Below are 12,271 nucleotides of genomic sequence, written 5' to 3'. Positions count from 1 at the left end.
TTCATCAGGCGAATGAGGCTCCAGGAATTCTTCCACAGACCCCAAGAGGAACCCCATTGCAGTGTTAATATAAGCCTACTTGTGACAGTAAAGGTTATTTTTTTTTTAAATTAAAAAAAAACTCTTTCCTAGTGCAGCTGATGAATGGTGGCCATAGCTCCCACAATCCCCGCGGCCCAGAAACCGCTCTATCCAACTGGCTCAGTGCGTAGGCGCTGCGTGCACATGCTCCAGGGCCAGCTTGCCGCGGGGCATTCTGGGTGGCTCCTCTGTTCGCAGTTGGAGGGAACTGGGTGCAGATGGGCTGCAGTAAACTGGTGAGGATATGGAATCCCAGGGGGAGCGATGGAGTCGGCTCTGGACGGGGAGAGTTTCTCAACTCCTGAGTGAACAACGCGAACCCTAAATAAGACCCTGAGGTAGCGAGTTTGTGGCTCTGTGTAATGTGCCTGTGATTAGGCCCGGGTGAACGGCCGCCATGTTGGTTCAACGAGGAGAAGAGCGCATGCGCTGGCGTCAGGGTGACGTGAGAGAATATGGGCAGGATTTTAGGGTCTCTTCCAACTGGGTCGTTACCGGAAGCACACTTATTCAGAATAGTTTAAAATTATTAATTAGCGGCACTGTGGTTGGCACTGCTACCTCACAACGACAGAGACCCGGATTCGAATCGGAGCTTGGGTGGCTGTCGCTGTGAAGTTTGCACATTCTCCATGTGTCTGCGTGGGTTTCTTCCGGTGCTCTGCTGTCCTCCCACAACCCAAATATCTGCAGGTTCGATGGGGTTATGGGGATAGGGTAGGGTGTGGGCTTAGGCAAGGTGCTGTTTTAGAAGGTCAACTTTACTGCACAGAGGGGTCTGGGCTAGTCGGAGCGGAGGGTCTGCTCCTGATCTGTTTAAAACACCAATTTGTAGATCCAGATGGGGGAGAATGTAGGGCTTCCTCTGGCTGCCGGCCTCTCTTCTGTGGTCTTGTCCATGTTCAGGTGGCCCTGGAGTGGGACCATGAGTTGTCCACCAGTACGCTTGATACCTTCCACAGCTGTTGTTACCTCAGGGTGCAGAGTGTTTCTGAGACACTGAAATCAACATTCTGGTTTAGATTTTAAAAACGTTCCTTTGTTCTTTTTCAAAATTTAGAGTACCCAATTCTTTTTTTTCCAATTAAGGGAAAATTTAGTGCAGCCAATCCACCGATCCTGCACATCTTTTTTGGGTTGTGGGGATGAGACCCATGCAGACACGGGGAATATGTACAAACTCCACATGGACAGTGACCCGGGGGCAGGATCGAACCTGGGTCCTCAGTGCAGTGAGGCAGCATTGCTAACCACCGTCCTAACGTTCCTTTGTTTTTGTTGCGATTTTGCTTTCTTTTACTTTGATCGGGCAACATATTTGGGGGTAAAGAAGAGGGAAGAATATTCCACAGCAATTAGAACTATTTGTTCTGAATTTCTCTGGAATTAAAGTGATACTGACACTGTCAACTCCTTTTACAGGGCATTGGAAGGAGAGGTTTGACACGTTCATCAGGATCTGAATATCATCAGCTTTTGAATGTGGAAGGAGAAATGTTTGTCTGTTCTGTGTATGGGAAAGAATCGGAAACATCATTGTGACTGGACAAGCACCGAGACCCACACACACCGAGTGAGAGTGTTCCAGTGAACTGACTGAAAATAACTTTAATCAGTTACAAAGCCTGAACAAACATCACACCATTCACAGGGAGAAACCTGTTTCTTTTAAAATTTGTTCATGGGATGTGGGCATCGCTGGTTTGGAAGCATTTATTGCCCATTCCTGAGGGCATTTAAGAGTCAACCACATTGCTATGGATCTGGAGTCACATGTAGGCCAGACCTGAAGGACATCAGTGAACGAGATGGGTTTTTACAACAATTGACAATGGTTTTGTGGTCATCATTAGACTTTTAATTCCAGATCTTTATTGAATTCAATTTTCACCATCTGCCCTGGTGGGATTTGAACCTGGGTCCCCAGAGCATTACCCTGGTCTCTAGAATATTAGTCCAGTGACAATACCCCTATGTCACTGCCTTGGTAACACAAGGACGCCGGCAGCATGGGAAAACCGTGGAAATGTGGGGACTGTGGGAAGGGATTCAGATCCCCATCAGAACTGGAAACTCATCGACGCAGTCACACCAGGGAGAGGACTGTCAACTGCTCTGACTGTGGGAAAAGCTGTAAGAATGCTGGGAATCTAATTATTCATCACCGTGTTCACACAAGAGAGAAGCTGTTTACCTGCTCCACCTGTGGAAAGGAATTCACTTCAGCATCCATCCTAACGACACATCAGCGAGTTCACACTGGAGAGAAACCGTACGATTGCTCTCAGTGTGGGAAGAGCTTCCGGTCTTCATCCAACCTCACTGAGCATCTACGGGTTCACACTGGGGAAAGACCATTCCACTGCTCTGAGTGCGGGCAGAGATTCACTTGTTCTTCACACCTCACTGATCACAAGCGTGTCCACACTGGAGAGAGGCCGTTCATCTGCTCAGTGTGTGGGAAGGGATTTATTAAATCAGCACACCTTCTCAGACACCAGCGTATTCACACTGAAGAGAGACCGTTCACCTGCACTGATTGTGGGAAGAGTTTCACTAATCCATATAATCTCCGGGATCACCAGCTAGTTCACACTGGGGAGAAACCTTTTACCTGCACTGAGTGTAGGAAGGGATTTGCTTTGAAATCGCAGCTTCAGAGACATAAACTTGTTCACACTGATGAGAGACCATTCCAATGTTCTGACTGTGAGAAGAGCTTTAAAAGCAGAAGAGATTTGACGATTCACCAGCCAGTCCATTCCGGGGAGAAGCCGTTCACCTGCCCCGTGTGTGGCAGAGGATTCACTCGGCCATCCAATCGTCTGGCACACCAGAGAGTTCACATGTGATTACAGGGATTGGATTCCTACACCCAGGAATGAACCATGTTCATTTTGACAGTTCAGATTTATTTCCCTTGATGTTAATCCCAGATAATGGGATTAATAGAATGGACATGAAGTGCATTAAATGGACAGTGTTGGAATCCTAGATTTCTCTAAGATAAGAGGAGACTGATTGATGTCCTCTTACCGACTGTTCCATTGTTGGGTCTTTTCCCCTTTGTTAATGGAAGACTTGTATTTATATAGCACCTTTCACAACTTCAGGATGTCCCAAAGTGCTTTACAGACAATTAGGTTCTTTTGAAGTATAGTCACTGTTGTAATGTAGGAAATGCAGCAGCCAGATTGTGTACAACAGGCTCCTACAAACACAATTAAGATGCTGGAAATACTCAGCAGGTCAGGCAGCATCTGTGAAGCAAGAAAGTGAGTTCAAAACAGAACTATGATTATGATCAGATTATCTGTTCAGTGCTCATCACCGAGGGCTTTATATTGAGCAGTTCACCCGTGAGAACTTCCTCCTTCGAAATATCATCAGCAGAACTTTAACGTCCAGCTGCAAGAGCAGATGGGGTTATATTGGAAGGTTTCCTCTGAAAGACAGTGCAATATTCCCTCAGTACAGTGCTGTATTCCCTCTGTACAGTGCTGTATTCCCTCTGTACAGTGCTGTATTCCCTCAGTACAGTGCTGTATTCCCTCAGTACAGTGCAGTATTCCCTCAGTACAGTGCAGTATTCCCTCAGTACAGTGCAGTATTCCCTCAGTACAGTGCTGTATTCCCTCAGTACAGCATCGGAATACCAGTTGGATTTTATGGTCAGGTTTCTGGAGCTGAAGTTGAACCCACATCCTCCTGACTCAGAGATGGGAATGTAACCACTGAACAATAACACCTCATCATTAACTCGGGATTATTTCTGCTCTCACATTTTTGGTTGTTCTCCTGAACACATTAACCCATTGGGCTCTTGGACAAATCCAAGTGGATTCAACAGGTTTCCAGGGTTTGTGCTGATGCTGCAGCAAGAGATCGAGAAGGTTTTATTTCTGAATTCAAGAACTGGCATCAAGTATCACAACATGGTGACAATTTGAACTCAAGGCTTTGCCTTTCAATGACTTTGGCCTTAACCATTCAGGCCATTTGTTACTTTCTGCGAGAAAGAGCTTGAGATGGGAGATATGCAACTTGCCTCCAAATCAATTGCCAAGACTTCTGATTCTGACGTAAAAATACCATTTATAACCAGCAAGTCGGAGTAAGCTTTGCTGTAGAAGGGACTTTAGTTGGCGGATTAGTTGCCTGAATACCCTCTATTCTTTTTTAACCAGCTGCTTGACTATATTTCATGGCAATAGGCATTTGGCAAAGCATGATGGATATATTAGCCTTATTTCAGTCAAGAAGTTCTGCATGTAATAGGCAGAAGGTCAGACTATGTAAACAAGTGCACAGCTGCACATTCTTGCTGACAGCAGACAATTATTATTGTCCTTAGACTAGGAATTCAAGGCCTGTTGTTTAAATCTGCTCGCTTTTCTGTCTCTGGGCTTATCAAAGGAATGCCTCGTTTTTCTAAATATTGCTTATTGTACCATATAAAGTACTGCCTTGCCTTTTGTAAAGTGGGGACAATTAGAAGGACTGTGGTCACTCTAACTCCCTCCACAAACTTCGTGTTAAATAAAAGACCTTTGGCGAAAACTCGAAGCGCTGTTATTTTTTTCCTCAACAATTGCCAAAATTGATGAAGTAAAATTATAGCTTTGCTATTTCAGACTTCGAAAGGGAGATTTACCTGAAGCTGAGGGGGATTATCAAATATTTAGAACAAAACCTGATGACAACCAATCTGGGTGGTTCCCGGGAATCGGAAAAGAAGGTTTCCTCTGGGGAAATAAATTGAAGATTAAGAAAACCCGTCAGCCCCACAATACTGCAAATTGAATTTGAACTAATTTTGAAAATAAAAAACATCTAAACTGTTGATATCTGGAATCAAATTGGAAAGTCTGATTCCTGTTTTAAAGGTAGTAGGAGTACTGGACAATAAAGTTTCTCTAAGCCTCATTAATGAGATATATAATGGGATATGTAAAATTGTATAAGAGGAAGTGATTGAGCACAGGAATAAAGTTAACGAAAAATAACCCCACTAAATGGGAATTGGAATAACTCACTGGGTGTTGTTCAGTGGAATATAACAATGTGGTATTGATGTATATTTTAATGAAAGGAAAGTGTAGATGAGATTAATAAATTGATGGCTCTCTTGGAGATGTTTGTATCATTGTGGATGAACTTTCAAAGAGAATTGCATTTGATAAACTGGCCACTGCCCAAGACATTGAAGCACTCAGGGGGAGATGAGCAAATATATTTACAGACACATATAAGTGGGACTAGGCAGTAAGTTTCAGTAGAAATGATTCATTTTCAGATGAGCTACATTTTATATTTACTGAACAGTAAGAAGTCTTACAACACCAGGTTAAAGTCCAACAGGTTTGTTTCGATGTCACTAGCTTTCGGAGCGCTGCTCCTTCCTCAGGTGAATGAAGAGGTATGTTCCAGAAACATGTATATAGACAGATTCAAAGATGCCAGACAATGCTTGGAATGCGAGCATTAGCAGGTGATTAAATCTTCACTGTTCTGAAGGCTGGGTAGTTTGCTGCAAACAGTGACCACGACACCACACAACCCTGCCATGGCAATCTCTGCAAGATGTGCCAGATCATCGACATGGATACCACCATTATACGTGAGAACACCACCCATCAGGTACGCGGTACATACTCGTGCGACTCGGCCAACGTTGTCTACATCATACGCTGCAGGAAAGGATGTCCCGAAGCGTGGTACGTTGGCGAGACCATGCAGACGCTGCGACAACAGATGAACGGACATCGCGCGACAATCACCAGGCAGGAATGTTCCCTTCCAGTCGGGGAACACTTCAGCAGTCAAGGGCATTCAGCCTCTGATCTCCGGGTAAGCGTTCTCCAAGGTGGCCTTCAGGACGCGCGACAACGCAGAATCGCCGAGCAGAAGCTTATAGCCAAGTTCCGCACACATGAGTGCGGCCTCAACCGGGATCTGGGATTCATGTCGCATTACATTCATCCCCCACCGTCTGGCCTGCAAAATCCTACCAACTGTCCTGGCTTGACACAATTCACACCTCTTTAACCTGAGGTTACCCCATCTCTGGATCCGTAAAGATTTAATCACCTGTTAATGCTCGCATTCCAAGCATTGTCTGGCATCTTTGAATCTGTCTATATATATGTTTCTGGGACATACCTCTTCATTCACCTGAGGAAGGAACAGCGCTCCGAAAGTTCGTGACATCAAAACAAACCTGTTGGACTTTAACCTGGTGTTGTCAGACTTCTTACTGTGCTCACCCCAGTCCAACGCTGGCATCTCCGCATCATATTTACTGAAGTAAGCTAATAAGATCAAGGAAGCCATTTTGAAACTAACATTTAAATGAAAAGGGCATTTTGTATTCAGCAATTGATCGATTTGTATTAATCAATGATGTGTATTAATTATTCACTAGTCAGAAACAGATTATTAAATAAGTAGTGTGCCTCAGTTGATTTTAATTGAAGATTTAATAATCTGTTAGTGGTTGTGTTAAAAGACTTGGTTGTACCTAAAACTGTGTAAGCCTGTTTTAAATTCTATATTACAGCTTCTGTGAGAAGGAATGTATGATCTGATATGATGGTTAGCAACAAGTCTTCACACCCTTGGTAACCTTATTTGGAACTGGAAGGTCACACAATGATGGGAGGGATACATTAAACATTCCCATTGTATCCCGATCTGCGACATTTACCCAAATGGTTAAAACCCAATCAAACCGATTCAGGTATGAAATTGACCAACCATTGAGTTCTTTTTAAAAAAAATTTTTTTTAATTCTCCTCCATTTTCACATTTTCTCCCACATTTACATCCATCAACAATAAACAATAATCAGCAAGATATGTCAGTCCCCATAATAACAACAACATTCCCATCTACCCACCAACCCCCAAACCTCAACCTGCATGTTTACATAAACAAATGACAAAGAGAAATCAGGGATTACCCGTAGTCACCCTTAATCTTACACTGCTCCCACCCCAGGTCTCCAGCTCCTCCCGACCACTGCCTCTTGTAAAACCCCTCCCCCTACCCTCGGTTCCTTTCCCCCCAACTTTCCACCCCGGCTAGACCACTCGGACCCTGTTCTGCCAGGCTCCGATGGCCGCAGCCCCTCCCCCCACCTCACTCCCGTTCACTGGCCGGCACACACCGGCCAGCGTGGAGGCCCCCGCCCGGGTCCCTTTCCCACTTGCCCGGCCCCAGGAAAGCCCAAAGATCCCCTTTTAGCTCACAAACCCCACATATCCACCGACACCCCAAAGAACTCTCATTTTGAGTGAAAGTCCCGTCCCTTCCCTTGTCCAAATATATACCACATTGGCTCCTTTAATCTCTACACCCGCGCGCAGTGATACAAAAAAGAAGAAAATACAGTCATGAGGTTACATCGGCACATGACCATTCCTCAATTTGTCAGTTCTGCCACAGTCCTTCTGCTTTCGCAAACTCCTCCGCTGCTTCCGCCGTTCCAAAATAAAAGTCCCTGAGCTTGTTAGTCACCCTCAGCTTCACTGGATATACAATGCCGCACCGCACCTTGCTAATGTACAGTGCCCTGTTCACCCGGTTGAAGGCAGCCCGCCTCCTTGCCAGCTCCACCGTAAAGTCCTGGTATACATGTATACCAGCTCCAGCCCACTGCACCACCTGCTTCTGCTTGGCCCAGCTCAGGACCTTCTCCTTCACCCTGTACCTACGGAAGCACAGAGTCACTGCCCTTGGCGGCTCACTCGCCTTTGGTACAGGCCTGCACGACCGATGAGCCCGATCCAGTTCATATCGGGAGGGGCCCTCCCCCTCTCCCAGTAGTTTTGCCAGCATCACGGCAAAATACTCAGTCGGCTTCGGTCCTTCAACTCCTTCGGGCAGCCCCACAATCCTCAAATTCTGTTGCCTGGATCTATTTTACAGGTCTTCCATTTTTCCTCCCAGATCCTTGTTAGTATCCATCACCTTCCGCATCTCTTTCCCCATCGAGGCAAGTTGATCACCGTGCTGCAATAACGTCTCCTTCACTTCCTTCAGCACCTCCCCTTGCTCACGCACCTCCGCCACTGCGCTCGCCACCTCCGTCCTCACCGGGGAAACCGCCTCCTCCACCAGCACACTCAAGACCTCCCTCATCTCCTTCCTCGCCGTCTCCATGCATTTCGCAATCTGCGCCAACTGCTTTTCAAATTCCGCAGCCATCACCTTGGTTATTTCTTCAGCCGTAAGCAGTGCGGCCTTCCCTGGTGCCCCAGCCTCCATTTTTCCTGGTGACCCCGCGGTGACATTTCCACTCCCCGACGGACCTCCAGCTGGTTTTATATCGGCCGTTTCTTTGCTCACCCTCGACATTTTTCTTTGGGGTTTTTTTCCCTCCTGTGTCTTCTCAGTGCCTCCTCCGTGCCTTCTCCCTTCTGCCGCCTCCGCGGACCCTGGGACCGGGCTTAAAGCCCCGAAATTGCCGTTCCCGAGCGGGGGCTCTCCATTGTGCGGCCGCCTCCCGCCTGCTGTCACCGGAAGTCCCAACCATTGAGTTCTAACCAGTTTATTCAAACTGAGGGAGGATCTATTTAAAACCCGAGGAGAAGGTCTGTTGCCAGCCAAGTACTGGAATCCGCAAAGCAAGATTCCCATCAGAATTGTTGTCAAAGAAGGGGTACAAGAGGGATTATGTTTTTACAGCCTGATCAACCAAGAGAATTGGTAAAAGTCTGTTTTGTGTCGCTAAGTTTGCCCTTTTCCTTCTGTATCGATCAGTTTACCCTTTTCCTTCTGTATCGATCAGTTTACCCTTTTCCTTCTGTGTCAATCAGTTTACCCTTTTCCTTCTGTGTCGATCAGTTTACCCTTTTCCTTCTGTATCGATCAGTTTACCCTTTTCCTTCTGTATCGATCAGTTTACCCTTTTCCTTCTGTATCGATCAGTTTACCCTTTTCCTTCTCTATCGATCAGTTTGCCCTTTTCCTTCTGTATCAATCAGTTTACCCTTTTCCTTCTCTATCAATCAGTTTACCCTTTTCCTTCTGTGTCGATCAGTTTCCCCTTTTCCTTCTGTGTCGATCAGTTTCCCCTTTTCCTTCTGTATCGATCAGTTTCCCCTTTTCCTTCTGTGTCGATCAGTTTGTCCTTTTCCTTCTGTGTCGCTCAGTTTACCCTTTTCCTTCTGTATCGATCAGTTTACCCTTTTCCTTCTGTATCGATCAGTTTCCCCTTTTCCTTCTGAGTCGATCAGTTTCCATTTTTCCTTCTGTATCGATCAATTTCCCCTTTTCCTTCTGTATCGATCAGTTTACCCTTTTCTTTCTGTATTGAGAAGTTTACCCTTTTCCTTCTGTATTGCTAGGTATCTTTTTTTTAAAAATGTATTTCAATTTACCATCTGAAATTCCTGTCCTTCCTAATCGTTCAGTCTTGTTCAAACAAAAACAATCGAGTGAACTGTTTACAAACACTGGTGGATTGATTGATTGCAATTAGACTTAAACAATTCTATGTTTTAATATGAGATCACCTGAAAGTCTCTGAATTGTCTGCATTGGATGGAGCTCATGTTGCCTCATGTGAGGATATCGGTGTGAGTGCGCAGATGTGATTTGTCACATGTAAAATGACTAATTCAGAAATGCTTTGTGAAATTCACTGAAGAATGAATCCCAGACATGCTCAAACAATGTCATAGGCCAAACTAGTTTCAGCTGATGCTTCATCAATGACCGGAGTCCCATGATAAGGTCAGAAGCGGGGATGCTCGCTGATGACTGCACAATGTTCACCATTTGCGACTCCTCAGTTACTGAAGCGTCCATGGCCAAATGCAGCGAGATAATATCTAGGTTTATACAGACAAGTGGTAAGTTGCATTTGTGCCACACAAGTGCCAGACTATGATCATCTCCAACAAGAGAGGATCTAACTATTGCCCCTTGACATTAAATAGCATTACCATCATTGAATCCCTCACTGTCAACATCCTAGGGGTTACGATTGACCAGAAACCAAACTGAACTAGCCATAAATATTGTAGCTGCAAGAGCAGATCAAAGGCTAGGATCCTGCAGGGAGTAACTCACCTCCTGACTCCCTAAAGCCTGTGCACCATCTACAAGACACATCAGGAATGTAATGGAATACTCCCCACTTTTCTGGACGGGTGCAGATCCAACAACACTCAAGAAGGACAAAGTACTTGATTGGTACCCTATCCACAAACATTCACCCCCTTCACCACGTATGAAAAATGGCAGGTGTGTGTACCGTCTCCAAGATGCACTGCAGTAACTCACCAAGGCTCCTTAGGCAGCAGCTTCCAAACTCAGGATCACCACCATCTAGAAGCAGAATGGCAGCAGATACCTGGGAACACCACCACCTGGAAGTTCCCCTCCAAATCACTAACCATTCCTATTTGGAAATGTATATATTGGAAAATATATATTACTGTCACTGGGTCAAAATCCTTCAACTCCCTCCATAAGAGCACAATGGGTGTCCCCACACCTAAGGGACTGCAGCAGATGAAGACGGCAGCTCACCATCACCTTCTCAAGGGCTTCTCGAGATGAACAATAAATGCTGGCCTAGCCAATTACACCCACATTCCTTCAATTTTTTAAAAAATGTGACTGTAAAAGGAGAAAACATTTTTAAATCATCAAGGCATTGATTCATACTCCAATCAGGACAGAATGGAAAACACTGGTTATGGTCAACAGGAGTAAAATTAAAGTCAAAAGGAATTGAGTTTGGACAATTGGAGGCTTGGAAGAAATAATACTGAATTAGAACGATCCACAAGATGGATACAGGCGAAGGGAGAGCTGGAGAATCTTCAAATCCAAGCGCGATCTGTCACTTTAATGATTTGTAATCTTATTTGTCTTATTTGCTGGTAAATTAAAGTCGCCAAAGCCCCAGATGACCAGAGGCTGCTTTCCTCTTTGAGGGGGAGAGCTGACTGGTGGTGATTTAACCTGAGGATCACCACACCTCAGGCGAGGGGTCAGATTGAGAAGGTGGGGCCTTAGTCGGTTCAGGAATTGAACCCGTGCTGTTGACTTTATTCCGCATCACAAACCAACTGTCTAGCCAACTGAGCTCAACTGGCCCCCAGTTATTTCCTAGTGTTTTAGAATTAGCATCTCTGCTAGGGATAAGGAATGTCATTGAGTGACGTGCGGCGTGTTTATTCAAGTAAATATTAATTAGCTAATTTTACCAGTCTCAGTGTGTCCTCTCTGGTATGTAATCAAGAAATTAGGGAAACTCGACATAGATCGGAGTATTTCCGACTATATAGGGGAACAAGACAGGGATGCCCGCTGTCTCCATTGTTGTTCGCGTTGGCAATTGAACCTCTGGCCATGGCGTTGAGAGACTCCAGGAAATGGAGAGGGGTGATTAGAGGGGGAGAAGAACACCGAGTCTCGTTATATGCAGATGACCTATTGTTATACGTGTCGGACCCAGCGGGGGGAATGATAGAGGTTATGCGAATTTTGAGGGGGTTCGGGGATTTCTCGGGGTATAGGCTAAACATGGGGAAGAGTGAATTATTTGTGATACATCCAGGGGACCAGAGTAGAGAGATAGAAGGCTTGCCTCTAAGGAAAGTGGAAAGAAACTTCCGATACCTGGGGATTCAGATCGCTAGGAGCTGGGGAACCTTGCACAGACTTAATCTGACACGGTTGGTAGAACAAATGGAGGAGGACTTCAAGAGGTGGGACATGCAGCCTCTATCGCTGGCGGGCAGGGTGCAAGCAATTAAGATGATGGTCCTCCCGAGGTTCTTATTTGTATTTCAATGTCTCCCTATCCTAATCACTAAGACCTTTTTTAATAAAATAGACAGGAGCATCACGAGCTTCGTGTGGGCAGGGAAAGTTCCGAGAGTAAGGAGGGGGTTCCTTCAGCGTAGTAGGGACAGAGGAGGATTGGCACTACCGAACTTGGGCGATTACTATTGGGCCGCCAATGTGGCAATGATACGTAAATGGATGATGGAGGGTGAGGGAGCGGCGTGGGAAAGACTGGAGAGAAAGTCCTGTAAAGGGACGAGTTTAGAGGCGCTGGTGACGGCGCCGCTACCGATCTCACCTAAAAAGTTTACCACGAACCCGGTGGTGGCGGCAACATTAAATATCTGGGGACAGTGGAGGCGACAGAGAGGGGTGCGGGGAGCCC

The 12,271-nt window shown here is 45.7% G+C and overlaps 1 long non-coding RNA gene across 1 annotated transcript; it reads left to right on the top strand.

Moving 5' to 3' along the window:
- The first annotated feature begins 253 nt into the window (after positions 1-253).
- Positions 254-4,641, top strand: LOC140419670 (uncharacterized). Its single transcript, XR_011945967.1, has 2 exons — positions 254-419; positions 1,504-4,641. It is a non-coding gene; the product is annotated as an uncharacterized lncRNA (long non-coding RNA).
- Positions 4,642-12,271: the final 7,630 nt, after the last annotated feature.

Source organism: Scyliorhinus torazame, chromosome 5 (assembly GCF_047496885.1).
Source record: "Scyliorhinus torazame isolate Kashiwa2021f chromosome 5, sScyTor2.1, whole genome shotgun sequence".
In the NCBI taxonomy this organism is placed as follows: domain Eukaryota; kingdom Metazoa; phylum Chordata; class Chondrichthyes; order Carcharhiniformes; family Scyliorhinidae; genus Scyliorhinus; species Scyliorhinus torazame.
This window is presented reverse-complemented; position numbering and strand designations above follow the sequence as displayed.